General features: G+C 36.6%; 1 protein-coding gene across 2 annotated transcripts in view; it reads left to right on the top strand.

Annotated features, from left to right (window-relative positions):
- Positions 1-19,906, top strand: part of MN1 (MN1 proto-oncogene, transcriptional regulator) — a 42,378-nt gene that overhangs the window by 4,612 nt on the left and 17,860 nt on the right. The window lies entirely within an intron of this gene.

Raw genomic sequence — 19,906 nt, 5'->3', positions numbered from 1 at the left:
ATTTTAAAAAATGTTAAAACATATTTTTTTCCCCCGCAGTATTGCCATGTTAAAAATGTATTCTGTGTTTAAACAAACTAATGCCTGTCGTTATTACCAAACAAAAGGCTTGAATTCAGTTCCCAGTGACCAGCAAATAAAAAATATAGGTTCCCTTACTTTTGATAAACTCTTAGTTTTGTATTTCACACATGCAAGTGAGAAGACACATTACATAGTTCATTAAGCAACTTTACATAGGTTTAATAAGTAATCATCTGTATCTTTAATTCCAATAAACCTTGGAGTGACTACTAAGCTAGGCTCCAGGTAATCGCACATCTCATAAATATTACTACATGTGGACGTTAAAATGCAAAGTGTGAATGCGGGTCCTCCAAACGCTCACATTTTATACTGAAAGAAAAAGAGGAACAATTCTTTCCCATTATACTCCTGATAAAATGCTATCAGTTAATTAATAGAAGCTGCCTGCAGGGCAAGGACAGAGGGTAATCAATGTTTACAGTTCAATTTACAAACCCTAGAAGAGATATATTGCCCTTTACCTTATCATCATTACGGTTTACCATTTACACAACATAATACTGTAATATGTGTTAGTGCTGTGTGCATTTGCACAACGTCTATGCTCGCACATGAATATAAAGAATTTGTTATTTGAGGTTGTTTGTAAGGTCCGTAACTAATTTTATGCTATTCACCTAAGATGCTGCACGGTGTGTTTTCCTCTCTGTTAAGAAAAATGTAAATTGTACAGTCTTAATTAAATTGCCTGTGAGTACATATGTGAGAATATATATCTATATCTATCTATATATAGATATATATCTATATATGTGTATATATAAATATATATATATATATATATATATATATATATATATATATGTATATATATATATATATATATATATATATATATATACACACATATTACATCTATATATCTATATATATATATATATAGATATATATATCTATCTATCTATCTATATATATTTATATATATATATATATATATATATATATATATTTAGATATATATATTTATATATAAATATGTACAATAGCATATTTCTGGATTCTATGAGATGTGTTATAGATTATCTTATTCATGTTGAATAGCTTTGTTACTCCAAAATCATTCAAGGTTTCAGAGGAAAAAAAACAAAAAAACAACTTTTATGTAATGTATTTATTTCTCGCAATATTTTTTGTATGTTCTTGAAATTCATTCTAATATAACTTTATTTTCACAATTATCCCAGTTTATTGTCTTTGCTCTTTTTTTTACACCCTGTGAAATGTAGGTAGTTGTTACCACTGTCAGTGCTGAGTGTGGACTGGTGCTTGGTCATTTTAGATTGATTCACTGTTACCAACGTAAGGGGAAAGAAAAGCATTATGTTTAATCCAATCTTTTTTTTAAATAGGCAACACTTCATTCAATATTGTAATACTATGGGAATCACAGTTTGGTTTCTAAATAGCTGATTTTTACTACTGATGTGCTTTAGTCCAGCGTTTACTGAAGAAGACCATTAGAGGATCAAAAGACTTAAGATATTAGGGAATAGGTTAAAGGGAAATAAAAAGAGAGTTTGGATGGTTTAAAAGTGCACCATTTAATGGCCATGATTTTGGTTGGCTTTACAGCTTTGGGTTTTGAAGCATGAATAGAAGCCCCCGCTGTTTGCCTCTTTGTCCCTGTTTAATGCTCAGCTCAGGAGGGCCACTATTTGAGGAATGAATCTTTAGCATGCACAGCAGACTCCAGAGCACATCAGCATTCCCTATGCTCTGCTCAAGCAAGAGCATAAATTGGTGTGTTTGGGGCCCTTCATCTTGAATTTTAAATGGATCTACCTATTACAGCCTCCAGTTCCATTGATGTTTATTATGTGTATGTATGTAACACATATATATATATATATATATATATATATATATATATGTGTGTGTGTGTATAAATATATATATATATATATATATATATATATATATATATATATATATATATATATATATATATATATATTTCCAGGCAACGTACACTCGGGTTTTATTTAATTTACATGCACACAAAATCATTAAATAAGACAAGTATCCATACATTTTTTTGTTTATTGCTTTGGGACTTAAAGCTTCAATTTAGCTATCCTTTCAAAGAAATCAATAGCGTACATTGACAACTACAGTTTGGAATTATTATTATTTAGTGGGATTTTAATTGAATCATCTTTTTGAATAATAGAATAAACATCTAAGTGTTATCTAATAGAGTTTATATATTGTTTAATGGCATTTGACACCTTAAACTATTTTATATATAATATATTTGGGCTTAGTAACAGTTTTTTTTTTGTTACACTTCTTTGTGCCTGTTTCATCCTTCAGCTAGATATTGAGGAGTATGTATGTATATATATATAAATATATATAGAGGGATAGATAGATAGATAGATAGATAGATAGATAGATAGATAGATAGATAGATAGATAGATAGATTTATGTGTGTGTGTGTGTGTGTGTGTGAGTAATAGATAGATAGATAGATAGATAGATTAGTATTGCAGTTACTTATTACTTTCCCTGTCTGTGTCTTTGTATCATGATGTAAATGAGTCTTTCAGCTCCATATATTTTATTCAGATTTTATTATTTTCCCCCCAGTATTGTTCATCTATTAATTTGAACTAAGTGTTTATAAATATTTAATTTACCCATTGGGCAAATGGTATATCCAGGCACTGGTAAAAAAAAAAAAAAGTGAAACAAAGTGTTTAAGGAGAAATTAAGATCTAATTAATATGGGAAATTGTTCATGTACGATCATATTGTATTTTGTATTGCAATGTCAGTAGTAGCTTCTGCAGCAGGGGAATAAGATGAAACCCATTTGGTATTAGTAATCAAGTTCTACTTTGTCTATACGATATGTTAACTCAGTCAATACACAACAATTGCTCTCTGTTCTTTTTCAAAGCCATTTTCTGTTTATTAGAAATGGCCACAAGCATTTAACCTTACTGCGTAACCTTTGCACTTCAGTGACACATTTTAAATTTAAAGCAAAATAACTTAGTTGTCGAGAAAAGCGAGGTAAAAAAAAAAGACCAAAAGTGGTAATGATTTATTATAATATTTTTCTTTACAAGAATCTATTTATTTAAAATGTTATGGTGGATAAACAAACTCAGAACTCTGATTACGTTGCTCATCTATTGATATATTTGCATCATTTTTTTTATGTTAAGAAATATGTTTGGTAATACCTGCAGTCTTGTTTTGTTACATGTAGTGGCAGTCTTCATTCTGGCTCACAAAGGGATGGTTGTTTTTTTTTTTTGTATTGGGGGAAAGGGAATGTTCTAGCAGTGTAAGGGTTAAATCCATTATGTTTTTTTTTCCCTTAAAATTCCTAAGGTCTCTGCAAATGCCTTCATTTGACATTTGCTCTGCAGGAACATGTAACTTAAAACCACACAGGTGTTAATCGAGCTGGATGTAAATGGATACAAGTTACCCTGAATGTGTACTATCATGTGCATTTTGCCTCTTCATTTTCAAAATCAAAATCTCTTTTTGTGTGTGTGTGTTTGACTTTTCATGAATTGCCCAAAAATACCTTAGATCTATTTAATTAACAACCTCCTTCACGTACTTGTCACGTTTACTTCATTTTAGACCATTTTCACCAGGCTGATGACGCTGAACTTACTTTTTTTATAAAAATTAAGATTTATTTGAAGTTTTTTTTTTAATTGTCTCAGATGAGCACAAAACAATATGGATAAATACAGTTTGGTTAATGCTACTTTTATTACCTTGATAATAGCAGGTCCTGTACTTGTTTTAAATGTAAAATAGTCATCCATGAAGGATTTGTATGCAATAGACTTCATGTCTTTTAATAAATGCTCTAGATGAGCTGATTGCAGTGATAAAGAGCAGAGACAGATAATTCTCCCAGTGAACATTTCAAAGACCGCTTTGCTGCACTTTTTGTGTCATCTTGTATGGTGCTTGCTAAACTTTTTTTTTTTTTTTTTATAATTAGGCATCTTACCCCATGGGCAATTAAAGTATGTCTAAATTTCAATAGTGGCAAGGCATACCCTGTGACAAATTATAGTCATTAGCAAAAATGCTGTTAAATGTAATTTAAATTGCTTTTTATTTATTGACTTTAAAGACTAAAGTAGCTGAATATTTTTACATATTGTTTCTTATGAAAGGATACAAAGGGGAGGAAAAAAAATCAAGTGTTGTCATATAAGGATTATATACATTTTTCTTTATATTATGTCTGTTTTAATATATTTTTTTTTCCCCAAAGGATATTCCGTAATTCCATTTTAGTTTTATGCATTTTGATGTAGGATGTGGTATTACGATATACAATGTATATCACTTTATGTTGGAAAATAAGCTGTGGCGATATCAGCTGTTGTCATCTTTCATAGAAAATAAACACTGGAAAGAAAATAAGTATTATAAATATGTAACTGCTATTACAAAGATTTTTTTCAGTGTAATACACAATACAGATATTTGTATTACAATAATTATTAAAATTTGCAGGTGTTGGTTTTTATTTAGATACATTCTATAGCAGTAGTTGTGGGTTTGTGAAAATAACATGACATTAGTAATACATAGTACATGACCTTGGGGGGTAGACTTCCAAATAATAACCATGGTCTATTAGAAAGCACCTAAATAGTTAGGATCAGTAGTTTGTTTCATTTGTGTATTTACAATATTGTAAAAACTCCCAAACTGCCATTTAGTCATTCAATATCCATCCCTTGTATCCTCTGCAGCTTGATTTAAACCGCATTTGCGTTTTAAATAATTTGATAAAGGCTTTTAATAATATGAATATAAAATGACCTAGTATGGTAAAAAATATTTTAGTGAGTATAAAGGATACCAATATAGCTGTTGCCACTGGACTATAATAATTTCTCAAATATCATTCACCAGATCTATCGACTGAATGGAAAATCCTCAGAAGTTGTAATACATAAATGTAGCTTCTGATTTATGTTTTCTCCAGGAATAAACTATATCTATTTTACACCATATTTCCCCTGCACATGTCCTCCTATGTCAGTCACTTGTACTAGTACAACAAGACAACTAGAAATGAAAGCACAGTTAAATTGTGAATTTGATTGTTCACTTTTGATGCATCACATGATACTGTAAAGAAATATGACAGGACACTAAAGTGTTGGTGATGATGCTCATTACATACAAGATTAAACTAGGTATTGTAAAGGGTATGTAATCAAGGTCTGTAGCAATAATAATAGCAAATATATAACATAAAAAAATAAAAAAAAGAACACAATTAAAATCATGAAAAAAAAAATAATGCCAAACTTTCCTGTGTTGTAATAATAGGAATAGATGTTTTTTCCTTCACCCAGTTCTCCTCCCACTTATACGTCATTCAAAGCAGGGGTCAAAATTCAGTATTATCATCCTAGACTTGCTACATAAGGAGGAGTCACATTGTATTGCAGCAGTTTTTAGAAGTCAGCCTCTTATAATGCAGTTGCGCTCTCAATATGTCATTGTATAAAGATATATAGTGACCAACAAACCTGGAAATATAGCACAAAACAAAACAAAATTAAAACCCTTTACAAGCAAAATAGCGAGTTGTGAATGGGGGAAGGAACAGTGTGAGATGAATAGTGCATATACTATAAAAATACATAGGACTTCTCCATATTTGCTACTTTCACATTTTTTTAACTATAGAAAAAAAATGAGCTGTGGATGTAAAATATTATATTGGTATATTCATTTTGTGATTTTAACGTAATCTAAGGTGCCCCGGGTTTTCTCAGAAAAGTGCATTATTTGACATTCTATGTTCCAAACAATTGTCTGCTATAAAAAGAATTGCAATTAATTAGGTATTATGTACTGCTGCTTCTATGCCATTCACAGTTTACAGAATCGCTAAGGGTTTTGCATATCATAAAAAACAAGTTGTGTGTGATTCCAGCCTTGTAGACATTACTTGGCTTTCTTAGGAATGGGCACATTATTATAATATCTCCTGTATGTCTACGTAGGTTAAAAAACACAACATTACTATACATCACTGTCCTGATCTGATTCTGTAATAATGTCTGTGGTATGGCCTGAAAAAGCTCAACTGAAGTGACATCAAATAGCAGCATTAGACTAAAAACAAATTAAGATAAAAAAAAGTTTTCTTTACGCTTTGCACGGAGTATACGTGTCATTTTGGTGTCAGGACACAACAGGAAGGGGAAGAAGAAACTATGATTTAGATGTAATGATGTCATGGCTGTATAATGGGCTATTTTAAGTTAGATAAAATTGTGTGTGTTTGTGTGTATATAAAATGCTAAAATCACATTATCATCAGTACAAGAAAATAAGTAAAAATCACAGTGACTATTGCACAGTCTTAGGTCTTTACGTTCCTGTTCCTTCTATTCTAACAATAAGTTCATAAGAGGGGTGATGTGTAGCAGAATAAGGATAAAAATAAAGAATTTGACCTTCATATTGTGTGAGTTCCATTTATTATTGTATCATCAATTTCCCACTCTTTCCAATAGCCTATATTGGTTTCCTTTATTATAGGAATGACTATAATGCACGGTAAAGCAACCATTATCCACTCTATTCCAATCAATAGTGTAAATAGCCTTAGAGAGTGTTTGTATGAAGAGGTAATTAGTCTACAATGTCATGTAAGGTTTTGACAAAATATATGAATGTTGAGTGCTTATTTTATATGCAAGTTTGTATTATTTATTTTTGCTTAGGACACCACTTTTATGATTTGTGTTTTTAACCCATTTTCAACCAAAATAGTGTTTGTCCTTTATATAATGTAATCATATAATTGGAAGACATTTTAATCTCTTTGAAAACTTGTATAAAAAGCCACCACATTGAGGAAGATTTGTTTTTACTACAGTCCCGACCTTTTCATAGTAATAATCTCTCAGTTTAATTTCCTCATTCAAATGAAACCCTAGGATTGGCCATTATAATAACTGTGTACACAAGTTGTGACCTAAACTTCAATATGTGCAAAATATTTCAATGTTGTATAAGGGGTAAAAAATATGTAGAGTAATATTGCTACACTTTTCTTTTTATATAAAATCATAATGTATTACTAGGTGATACTTATGCAGTAGCATTGAACAACCGAACTGGGCGTGGAAATAATGTTAATTTGTACGTTGTTGCACTTTTTATTGGAAAAGGTATCGTCTTGTACAGCGCTACAGACTGTGCTGCCACTATATAAATAAATGTTGATGTTGATGATGATCTTGTGAGGATATCAGTATGACTGAGCTTCCAATACTTGTAGGGGGAGTTGCTCACATGACTAGAAAGATACCTTCATGTACTACAATAACTTTTAAATCTCTAACATATAGTCAACATTTTCTGCTGCTTCTGCTGAAAGTCTTCAGAGGTGACGTGGAATAGATCACAATGCAATGTTTTATTGTGCATCAAAATTCTCAGAAGATTAATCTAGTTATTGCTGACACATCTGCCTACACATATCTGCATAGTTGTCACTGACATCAATTGCCTTACAACTGGTTGAGTGAGCAACACCTAACTCAGGCCTTTTAATACAGTATCCAAATATGTGAATATTATTTTCTGTTTTTATCAAAACAAATCGAGACTCACTGATTTACTTAGATTTGCAATTATTTTGTCTAGAATCTCAACAAGATATTCCTACACCCAACCTGGTTCCTCCTTTTTACATAGAACAAGAGGCAATAGATTAGGAAATACGTATAGTGAAATCACATACACGTGCAATGGTATAGCTTATACTAGGGTTGATAGGATCTTGCTTTTAATAACAACACTTGCAATAGTATTGGTTGCTCACCAAAAAATGAATGCCCATACACATGCTCGTCTAACGCACTTTTATTTGTTCAGAGATTTTTAGAAAAGGAAATATCGTAACGCAGCAGCTGTATAAATAATAGATCACTAAATCCTAAAAATGACTTTGCTTTACACATCTCTTTGCCATCATACTTTTAGGATTGTAAAATTTAGCTTTAAGGGTTTGCAGCTCAGTAAACAGCAATAAACCATACAGACAGGGTCTATCTTATTTAAAAGTGTTTACACATTGATGCAGTGACAAACCTAGTAGTGGTGTATGCTAAAAGTACAATAACAAAGACTGAACATCTAATCGCACCAGTCACAGTGTAGCAATGTTTTCATAAATACACAATATAGTATAGAGTTAGGCTGTTTTATTTACTATGGACTGCATATAAAATATATGTGTGTGACAATCTAGGAGTGGTGGCAAAGTATAGCAAGTAAGGAAATAATCCAAATAACTTTACCTATATGAGGACATTTTTTTTTATGTATTGTTGGCATAGAGAGATTGTCAGATCGGTGTTCAGTGAATCTAGAGCTCTGTCTAAAGGAAAAAGACAGCAATAGCGCCATTACAATTACATAAAGAACTGTCACTTGCCTCAGTGCAAGTATAGATACGGTGTCCTCACATCTAAACGCAAGGAAGAAATAGCAGCTGGATGTCAAAAACAAAAGTGACATTGTTGAAAGTGCTTGATTTCTTGCAATATATGACAAACACTAATGCATCTTAAATTATAGTTAATGCACTGCGAGCTGTCCCTTCACATGAAAGAACAATGCAGATTATTTTGAAGGCAGCATTCAGTGGTATTTATAAGTGGGAATAAGCCAGATGGGATTTATTAAAACTGTAGATGTATACGGGTTAAAAATTCAAGTTTTAAGGCCGTTCTTGTAGACTATATAAATATGTTTCAGTTAAAGGAGTTTCTAATCCAGTGCAGTCATTTCCAGATCAAGAAGTTATCTGGCAATTTATTCATGCAAAAAGCAAAGGGTAGACTCCGTGAAAGAGGAATGAGTTTATTCTAGAAGTTTGGTTTTTGCAGTTAGCAAAATTTGCAACCAAATGTATCAATTAATTTAGTGTTAAGAACTGCTAAATGCATATATCAGGTTCAAAACAGTGATCGCCACGGTCCATAACAAAACAGAGATAGGGGCCCGACGTTGATGCACTAGCCCCCTGGGCTTGCTGCTCTGTGCTCAAAAGAACGAGGGGCCCTCGTGGCTAGTATATCATTGTCTGCTCCCTAACAAAGGAGTCCTCTTCTAAGCATGTGTGCCTCTGCAGAGCAGGGACCTCAGAGAGGGAGGGGGGTCTAGTCATTGTCTGGCCCTCTTCACCTCGGGCCCTATAGCACCCCCTGCAGTTCCACCCTTGGCGAATATAGGACCTCATTTAGAGTTGAAAGTAAATCCAGCTACAAAGTGCAATTTTGCCAGAACCATGTTTTGCCCTGTAGGTGGGTGGGGGCATAGTTAAAATGTGCGGACAAATTTAGATTTGTGAGGGTGGTGTATTAAAATAAATAACCCCAGTGTTTGTGTGCTACATGTAAAAGTAGGCAGTTTTCCCTGCATGCAAAAAAAATGCATTTACACCTCTTGCATTGAGCTTGTTTTATCTTAGTGCAAAGTTACACACAGCTGGATTTGCTCCTAACGCTAAATTATAACCATCATGGGCCCGATTTTGAGTTAGGAGCAAAGCAGAGAGAAGGAGTAACTGTGCACCTTCTCAAAATCATGTTGCATTAGAGGGGAAGGTAAATTTAAAAAGTTGCGACAGATTTATAGTTGGGGTAGGGCATGTCCTAGATCAACTTTAATTTCAGTGTAAAAATATATCTATCAAATATTTGTGTGCTACATGAAAAAAACGGTGGTAGTCAGTATCACAGTACTGACCACCCAGACACAGAAGACAACGACATGAGGATTCCGTATGAATAGTACAAACCTACTTACCGGAATGCAGATGACTCCAGATCACGACACCCTCTCTTGCCGGCTGGAAAAAATTACTTCATCAGCAACCGCGACTTGCCTTAAAGCGGCGATGGACGGACCCGCCTGTCATTTATGTCATGTAAGTACTATTTTAGGGGTTAAGGTTAGGGTTAGGATTAGGGTTAACCCTAACTCCTAACCCTAATATTCCTAACACCCATAACCCCTAAAACAGTACTTACATGACATAAATGACAGGCGGGTCTGTCCATTGCCGCTTTAAGGCAAGTCGCGGTTGCTGATGACGTCATTTTCTCCAGCCGGCAACACAGGGAGTCGTGAGCTAAAGTCATCTGCATTCCGGTAAGTAGGTTTGTTTCCAGGTCGGTGTAATATTCATTCGGAATCCTCATGTCGTTGTCTTCTGTGTCGGGGTAGTCAGTACATTAATAGGTACTACACCCCAAAAACAGCCAGTATTTCCCTTGTAAGCAAGAAATTGTACCCCTTGCATTATAACATGGTTTGTCCAGGTGCAAAGTTGTTCCATTTCTTTGCTTTGCTCCTAACTCAAACTCAGGCCCCATGTTTTTTTTTTATCCCATTTCAGTGTTATGGGTATTTAAGGCATTTGTTATGGATATACAGAAATATTTTTCCCTAAAAGGTTCACTAAATGATAATGGAAAAAATAATAACCATCCGGTTGAGAATACTCCCTCCTTTATCTACTCCTACTGCTGTTCTGGGCTTCCTAGAGACTTCTGTTGGGGAAACAGTGTTTCTCCTTGTTAACAGTCATCTTTTTCTGATTAGCACCATGTTTACAAGACTGATACTATAAAATGTAGCATTCCAATAGCTGAAAGCATAATATTTGGAAGCCTAAGGCAGTTGTGATAATGTTGCAAGCAGTAGTCAAAGTGGAAATTTCGAAGTGGCAGTATGGAAAATGTAAGTGGAAGGAATTTGATAGATTTACAATCAGAGCAGTAGAAGAAGTGGCGGTATGGCATCCCACTGTATACCAGCCTACTACTGGTTGCAAGGCTGTCCTGAACTTGTTCCATTCTCTGCAGTCCCTCTATTCGGATTTGAAAGTTGGTGGGCACTGCACAGTGTCAAATCAGTGCTGGCTCTCTTCCCTGGCTGAACAGCCACTGGTGTCTTCCCTATTAGCGATGGGGGAAAGTGTTTTCCTACCAAGGCTTGGGTGACACTCTGCCCATTGGCAAGTGGATGTCACAGGGCAGCACAGTAGCTTAGTGGTTAGCACTTCTGCCTCACAGCACTGGGGCCATGAGTTTGATTCCCGACCATGGCCTTATCTGTGTGGAGTTTGTATGTTCTCCCTGTGTTTGCGTGGGTTTCCTCCGGGTGCTCCGGTGTCCTCCCACACTCCAAAAACATACTGGTAGGTTAATTGGCTGCTATCAAACAAAAAAAATAAAAAATTGACCCTAGTCTCTGTCTGCCCCCCTGTTTGTCTGTGTCTGTGTGTGAGTGTGTGTCTATATTAGGGAATTTAGACTGTAAGCCCCAATGGGGCAGGGACTGATGGGAATGAGTTCTCTGTACAGCGCTGCGGAATTAGTGGCACTATATAAATAAATGATGATGATGATGATGATGGATGTCAAAGGACAGGTGAAATATCTGATTTTCAACAGCATTTGTGCGATGCTTCAATTTATAAAGAGCAAATCTATTCTTGTATAAAATTTGAACATGTCCCAAACAAAAATAAAAATCTCATAACTTGCAATCAAGTAAGAGTGACAATCAAAAATTACAAAATGCATAGTAGAACACATAGCAATAAATTGTAATGCAAGGGCATAGATTTTCAGTTGATAAGCCTGTAATATAATAAGAGAATCTCTATGTGTATTTGTCCTCCCATCTGTACTATTTGATAAGGTTGCGTGGAAATATACTCAAATTACAATTATGTATGCAAAATTTGGCAACTAATTTATGCAAATAAACATTGCTAATATATACAGAAGATTTACAATTATTAGAGTCTCACTATGTTTCACTAAGAGTTGAAATTGTTGACACATTTTCAACTCGCACCTTGTTGAATAACGTGAGAATACATAGCTTGATGGGTTTTTATCACCTTTATATATTTCTTATATACTCTATATTTTGGTTAAATAGTTAAAGAAATTACACATTTCAGACTTAAATATGTATGATGTGTGACATCCAATGTGACAAGATGAAGCTCAGAGTACTTTCTAGACATGATAGGCCTTAGGAAGAATATTCACACTTTAAGTTATATTTAATCAAGTGTGATTTGCAAAAAATGTATAATCTTTTCACATTGTGACAAAATTTCCAAATTATAATGCTGGCTACAATTGCTGTGATGTTGCACCTGACATGGGGCCTGACATGTCAATGTCAGTGTGTGTGGTGAATCTTCTGTGTGTGGCGTATGTTGTCATCTTCTGACTACACCAGTAGGCTTCAGTGTAGCAGGAAAAGAGTTGGCTGTTTGGATAAAGCATTGAAGAGTAGATTTAGCCATGTGTGGGCCAAATTAGACACTAATGAATGTGTCCAGTATGGCCTGCTTAAAACCAAAACCTCGCAAAAATGATGGGAAAATTTGTGTGGGCAAATGACTGGAACTCATCCAATACAATTTGACCCTCATCTGTGTGTGGCCAAATTGGACACTGATTGTAATAAGCGTCAGGATTCCTTCAATGCCTCATACACACAATTAGAGGTAAAATTTGGTGAAGTGAAATTTTTAGGGTAAGTTGGGTGTCAGTCCGGATGTGTGAGCAATTTGGTGATGCCCAGAGTGGCCAAATTGCACAAATGTGGCCATTCAGGTGATGACCTGAGGTACCAAATATCTGACTGCTCTGCTCTCCCTCCAATTTCGGGTAATCTCAGGGGCAAACGCAGGATTTGTAGAGGGGGGTTTCCACACCACGCCACCAGTGGGCGTGACCAGCATGCATGGGAGTGTGGCTATAATTTTAGACAGTGCTTGGCTGCTCTTCAACTCTTCCTATCCCAATAATATACATGGGTAATGCTGCATGCACTACTGTTAGGTGCACCCAGCTCTCCCTTTTCAAGAAGAGCTGTGTGAAGCGGGAGCAGGGTCCAGCCACCTCAATTATACAGTGCCCCAGCCTTGGAGGGGGATTTCCAGGCAATAGGAAGCCCCCCTCGGTTTGCCACGAATCTGATAACCTCTTTTCTGCCTGCTGGACGCCAAATGATCTGTATGTGTGTAGCCAATTTAACACATAGTTGTAGGAGGTCTTTGCATGGTAATACACAAAACCTACACTCGCACATCAGTTTGATTTGTGCCAGACTGGTTAATGCCAATGTCCGATTTGTTTCTCTGGGTTAAATAAACATCTGAGTAGTGGAAATAAATGCTGTGTAATATACAACTCCTACACTATTTTGTATATATTTTGCCTAAATGTATCAATTATCTGACATCACTCTCTTAGTGTTTGATCATTTGGCTCTGTAACATGACACAATGTGAGAGTTTATAATGTATGCAAAACCCATAGGCAAACCAAGGGGGGGGGGGGGGGGGGGGGGTGGGGTTTCCTAGTGCCTGGAAACCCCCCTCCAAGCCTGCGGCACTGTATAATTGAGGTGGCTGGACCCTGCCCCCGCTTCACACGGCTCTGCTCGAAAATAGAGAGCTGTATGCACCTAACATTAGTGCACGCAGCATTGCCCATGTATATCATGGGGATAGGGAGAGTTGGAGAGCAGCCAAGCACTCTCTAAAATTATAGCCACGCCCCCATGCATGCTGGCCACGCCCACTGGTGGCATGGTGTGGAAACCCTCCTCTGCAAATCCTGCGTTTGCCACTGAAATCAGTAGTGTAACCTCTGTGATGCAATGTGACACAGCAATGTGTGTCATGGTGACAACATTTTTCTGCCACTTTGTATATTTACCCATCTGTGTGTGTCTTCTATAGATGATAATTAATTATTTAATTAACACATTGTTATGCATCATAACCTGATTTTGTGCCATAAAACACTACATGGTACACTTTATTTTCACGTTCCACTACCCGTACAATAAGAACATGGTAACAGTTTTATGAAGGAGTAAAGGAGAATACATTACATTTTTCCTCAAAAATGTTGTGTGTTCTAGGCATTCAGCCATGTCTGTTTAACCCTCTGATGATCAGCAGATTCATTTTTTACTGGGTTATTTATTGATAGCAATTTTTAAATTTATTTTTAGTAAAAGTTGAAATCATATCACCACATCACATTTATACAGTCCCCTTTAAGTTGATTGTTTTTTTTTTATATATCATATTAGGTATATAATATTCTGTCTACATCTTTCTTTTCTGATAGCTCTTTAGAATGTTATAGTCTTGCTTGAAAGGAGTCCCACAGTAAAGACTCAGGAAGCATTAAATAATGAACTTTGATGACTGAGAAACATTGAATTACACACCCAGCAGCCTATGACGTTAATAGGTGTTTGGAGCACATAGATTCATCAGAGCTGGAGCAGGCTTTTGTGACTCATATCTATCACAGGAGAAGACAATCCACACTCTAGTATTACTTGTTTAGAAATGATTTTTTGATTTGTGAACTTTTTTGTTTCTTGAAACATTATTTTTGGAAGTTGGCTTGTTGGTTTAAGAAGGATATATAATAAGATGGAAAATAAGGGTCTATATTTCTAATCATTGGCAAGAGCTATGTGAATTCAGTACTAGCAACTAAACGCTTCTCTGATGGTGTTTATTTGTTACAAGACAACAGCTGACAACTGACTTATTTATGAGTGTAATGATGTATTATTTTTCAGTTAAAATACATTTTATAATAAGCAATTTGAACCCATTAGTAAATAAGGATTTGAAGTGCAAATGTGCAGTTCTAGAGCATTATTGAAGAGAAAATGTCTTTATGAATGGAGTTTATATAAGGGCTGCAGATATTTATATATTAAGGCACCTAGAGCCCATTGCACCATTTACGTTGCAGAGCGGCACCACATGCAGGGTTATAGAGTGCCCTCTTGGTGCCCTAGGTGGCATCTACCCGCCTACCACTTTCTGTTGGACATTATGTCACTCATTCTGTGTTTTAGACTTCCCATAAACCTTGATACCCTAGACAGCTGCCTAGCGTCACCTAGTAGGAGCACCAGCTCTGGCCACATGTAATTTTACAGTATGTAAAGGGTAAGAATAGATCCAGATTTGTCTGCTTACAAGGAGCTTTGAAAAGTCTAGAAATATGTATTGCTCAATTGCTAATAAAAATATGTTCACTGACATTCTATTTGGTGCAAGTTTACTGTACCTATAAGAAAAATTGGCAACAGTTACTGTTAACAACCTCTTTGGAAAAAGATAAGGGATAATTTCTCACTTGGTTGAGAAACTACCCACTTGTGATCTAACCATTTGGTGCAATTTCTGAATAATGGGATCAGTGAGCAATTTGACCACAGACATGGATGTCCAGCCAAATTCTCCTGCACTTACGGACTTCATACACCCGGCTATTATGGTCATCTATCAACCCTTTTCTCCCTATAGCCAATCAAATATCATCATCATCATCATTTATTTATATAGCACCACTAATTCCGCAGCGCTGTACAGAGAACTCACTCACATCAGTCCCTGCCCCATTGGAGCTTACAGTCTAAATTCCTGACATACACACAGACAGACAGAGAGAAACTAGGGCCAATTTTATAGCAGCCAATTATCCTACTGGTGTGTTTTTGGAGTGTGGGAGGAAACCAGAGCACCCGGGGGAAACCCACGCAAACACAGGGAGAACATACAAACTCCACACAGATAAGGCCATGGTCGGGAATCGAACTCATGACCCCAGTGCTGTGAGGCAGAAGTGCTAACTACTGAGTCACCATGCTGCCCAAATATGATCTAATAGGATCGGAAATCTCTTGGGCATAATTCTGTTTGTCTTGTAGATATGAAGGCTAGAGCCTGCTGTCCCATGCAAATAACATGATTGACTTTACATATCCATGATACATAAATACATTTTGTATCAATGTATTAGGAGTATTGTAATGTTGAAGCTTGGTGTTAATTTGTCAACACTTTAAACTGTATTCTCTGCATCCTCATGAGTACATCTTTACAGTATTCATGTGTTTTTTGTACAGTTTAGTAACTGTTATCCCACTGTAGTATTTAGTGTGAATCCTGCTCCTTTCTATCTCTACAGAACTGGTATTTCCTGCTCACATCATTTTTTTTAACACAGAGAATAAACTTTGAGATAAACCTGCTAATTGATTAGCATAACAATGAAGGGATGTTTTTGTTAGAAAATGCTAAAGATCGTCAAGTGTATATTGAAGGTGCATGCTTGTCTAGAAGTGCATTTAGCTCAGGTCAAGCTAGTTGATATTAACATGATTAACTAATAATGGTTTATACATTTTACTAATGTACTTCTTTAGCACTGAGTTAACTGTTTCCAAAATAATCAGTAGTAAGAAGCCGGTCTTCAGGGTACATGTAAACCCCATTTTCAATTGAATGATTTAATATGCACTCTAAAGAAACAAAGTTCTTACCACACTCTGCCTACTTCTACTGTCTTTAATCACTGAGCTGGTTGTCAGTATCAGATAATGTTCATTGTGAGCAGGGCCGGTGCTAGGATCCATGGCGCCCTAGGCATTTTTAAAAAATCGGCGCCCCCCCGCGCAAAAATCGCCGCCCCCCGCCCCCGCAAAAATTGCCGCCCTCCTCCCTCCTCCCTCCTCACCCCTCACCCCGTCTCTCCTTACCTTGTCTCACCACCGCCGCCTCTCTGCTCCGTCTCCCCCCCTCCACTCACTGACACTAGTAAGTGGAGGGGAGGAGACGGAGCAGAGAGGCGGCGGTGGTGACAAAATAGCCTCTTTCCCCCTCCCCGTGCATCTGAATGCTGTGTGGCGGCCGTGACAGGTTTGGTCAGCGGTCGCCGCACAGTTTTAAAGTCATTTAGTATTCTGTGGCGCCCTCCAGGCGCCCTCCAGAGCCCGGCGCCCTAGGCAAGTGCCTAACCTTGCCTAATGGGAGCGCCGGGCCTGATTGAGAGGCTGATCAAGTAATGTGACTGATTGCAGAAGTCAGAAAACACCCGACCACAATTGTACTTTTCTAATATCAATACTAGTGAAACAAGACAGTAGAGCAGTGGGGATCCCAAACTTTTTCTGTTCAAGGCACCCTTAGGGTCTCCATAATTTTTCAAAGCAACCCTAAGCCAAAATAATTACCAATTGGCTTCCCACCTTGCTTACCACCGGCCCTGGCCGCGGCACCCCTGTGAGATCGCCATGGCACCCCAGAGAACCCAGGCACACAGTTTGGGAACCACTGCAGTAGAGGCTAGATGCCTCCTACTTCCCTTTTATTTCTAGCGCAGGAAAAACAAAAAGGGTTAGTGGAATTAATGCAAATAGTTTGTACACAAATGTTCAGTAATCCATAGGAAAAATAGTAAACAATTGTAATCTAAATTAAATTGTTAATTCTGTTTAGAAGAACACACATATTATTAGTTGACATTATTTATGGATATTTGTGCATGTAACACCGTGCTAGTAAGTAAGCTCCAATATGTATTAAATTGAAAAGGGTCAACACATTTTTTGTTAAAATGGACCCTTACATGTTAACATATTTTTATGTTTACATGTAAGTACGTTAAGTTTGTACTGAAACTTAATGTTGGGAATCACTTGTAAAAAGAAAACTCCTGTCTCACCTCCAAAGCATACTTGCCTATTCTCCCGGAATTCCCGGGAGGCTCCCGATTTTGAGGGAGTCCTCCCTGAAGAGTAGGCAAACCGCCCGTATTCGTCGAAATTCACGGCAGTAAATGGCGGGTGGGGCTTAATCGCGTCATTAAGCCCCGTCCCCGCTATTCAACGTAATTTCAGCATCTCCCGGGAGAGAAGTTTTTTTGAAAGTTGACGTGTTTGCTCCAAAGTTGCCTTTGGTAAACTTCAAAAGTTGCATTTGGTAAGCACCTGCTGTATGAAAGATATACTTTGACTTCCAGGCAATATATTACAAGAATCATAGGCCAGGTTTCCTGTTATTTCACTGGTTTCTATAAACTAAAGCTGGGTACACACTACAGAAATTTCAACCAACTTTTTATGCTGAGCGATTTTACATGCGATCGATGTTTCCGATCGCTCGGTCCATGGACTGCATACACACTAGTCTTGTTTAGGACGATAAAGGGAAGAGCGGACGTCCCTTTAGCGACTTTTTACAGCCATGTTGTCGTGAGCAATGACTGCAATTTCGTACTCACTGTTGTGGATCGGTTGGAAGTTTATACACACTACACAACGGAAACGAGATTGGAGCGAAAATATTAAATGGTACGACCAACCAAATGAGGCGACAATCGTCCATTTGGGCAGACTTTCGACCATCGTGTCACTGCACACACTGACCCGACTTTTGAACGAGCGGTCGTATGTCAGCTGATTTAGCCGATTATTGGATGAAAACTGTGTAGTGTGTACCCAGCTTTATACAAGTTTAGTAGGCTCAGATAGGGTACGGATCCCTCGCATAGTGCCGGATTGTCCATTCACTTCTCTACATCTTCAGAATGTAGCTACCTGTTGCTAGGCATCTTAACTGATAGATTGAATTTAAAGGCACACTGAGATGGATCAGTGTGAGAAAACCGTGCCTGTTTTTTTTCTTTTATATCTATTTATCAAGTTTTGAATTGGGAGCAGTTTTGTCTCCACACTAAAGCGGCAGCCATATTTGAGGTTTCAGTGGCTTGTTCAACCTGTCGTTCCACAATGACACTGAAATCAAGTTTTGCTGGCATAACAGTGTTTGCTTAGAATACTCAGATAAAGGAATAAACAATTAAACTCTTCCTGCACTAACTTGGGAGAAGGAGAGGTAAGGGTGAACAGAGGCAAGGATTTGTTATCTCAGAAAACAATGAGACTAATGTATCGGCAAGGGGTGTAGAAGCAATTTTAGTGCCCGATTTCCATGTAACACACAGCTTAATTCTAACTATTGTTACATTGCAAATGAGAGTTAAGATAGGATATTCCCACTCTCAACTCTTAATCTGTTTACACATTTTAAATCCCCCCCCACACAGTGCAACATGGTTTTGCCATGGTACAAAATAACACCTTGTAGCTAGATTAACTCCTAACTCCTATGTGGCTCATAGTCTCTTTACACATCTTAATTGGCATTATGAAACATGTTTATCTAGAAAGTGACATTATGGCTCCTTAGTTCTGTGAAGGAGGCTGAATGTGCAAAATAATCCCTGACGCCCAGATTTGTTACAGTCGGATTTTGTTTAGGGTGTGACATTTAATGTTAATGTTCCCAATGGCAACAATGGATTTCAGAAGAGTTTTTTTAATAAACGCGTCATATACAGGTTTAAGTTACATTTCGATAAAGTATGTTCATGTGGTTCCTGGTATTAATATTTCTAGGCTTAATGGAAAATATATTGCTGTAAATGTAATGTGCGCTATTATGTTAATATGTAATAATCAATTGGTGGCCTATTCAATAACATGAAATATTAAATATAATTATATATATAATTATGTTTTGGAGAAATGACCCTGAAACTGAGAACAACATTCTCCAATTTGGTTTTGTAATTATACATAATAAAGTTTCTATGTTTTGAATTTTACAGCGCATAACAGGCTAAAGACACGGACACAAAGCTTTAAATATTGCAGCAGGAGCCTTCTTATAATTGAAATTATTCACAATCCAATAGCTAGTCTATAACCACCAGTGTTATTTCACAGAAGAATCAATTTGCATATAAGTACCCAGAATTCCAAGGGTGTCGCTTAATGCTGATTGCCATGAACTAGCTATCCGATGCGATTACCTTCTCTTATAATAAGGCTCAGACCACATTATTTCTAGTGGAAGGTTCTTAGGGTTCTTCA

This window comes from Mixophyes fleayi, chromosome 1 (assembly GCF_038048845.1).
Source record: "Mixophyes fleayi isolate aMixFle1 chromosome 1, aMixFle1.hap1, whole genome shotgun sequence".
Lineage (NCBI taxonomy): Eukaryota > Metazoa > Chordata > Amphibia > Anura > Limnodynastidae > Mixophyes > Mixophyes fleayi.
Note: the sequence above shows the minus strand (reverse complement) of the source record. Positions and strands in the feature narration are given on the sequence as shown.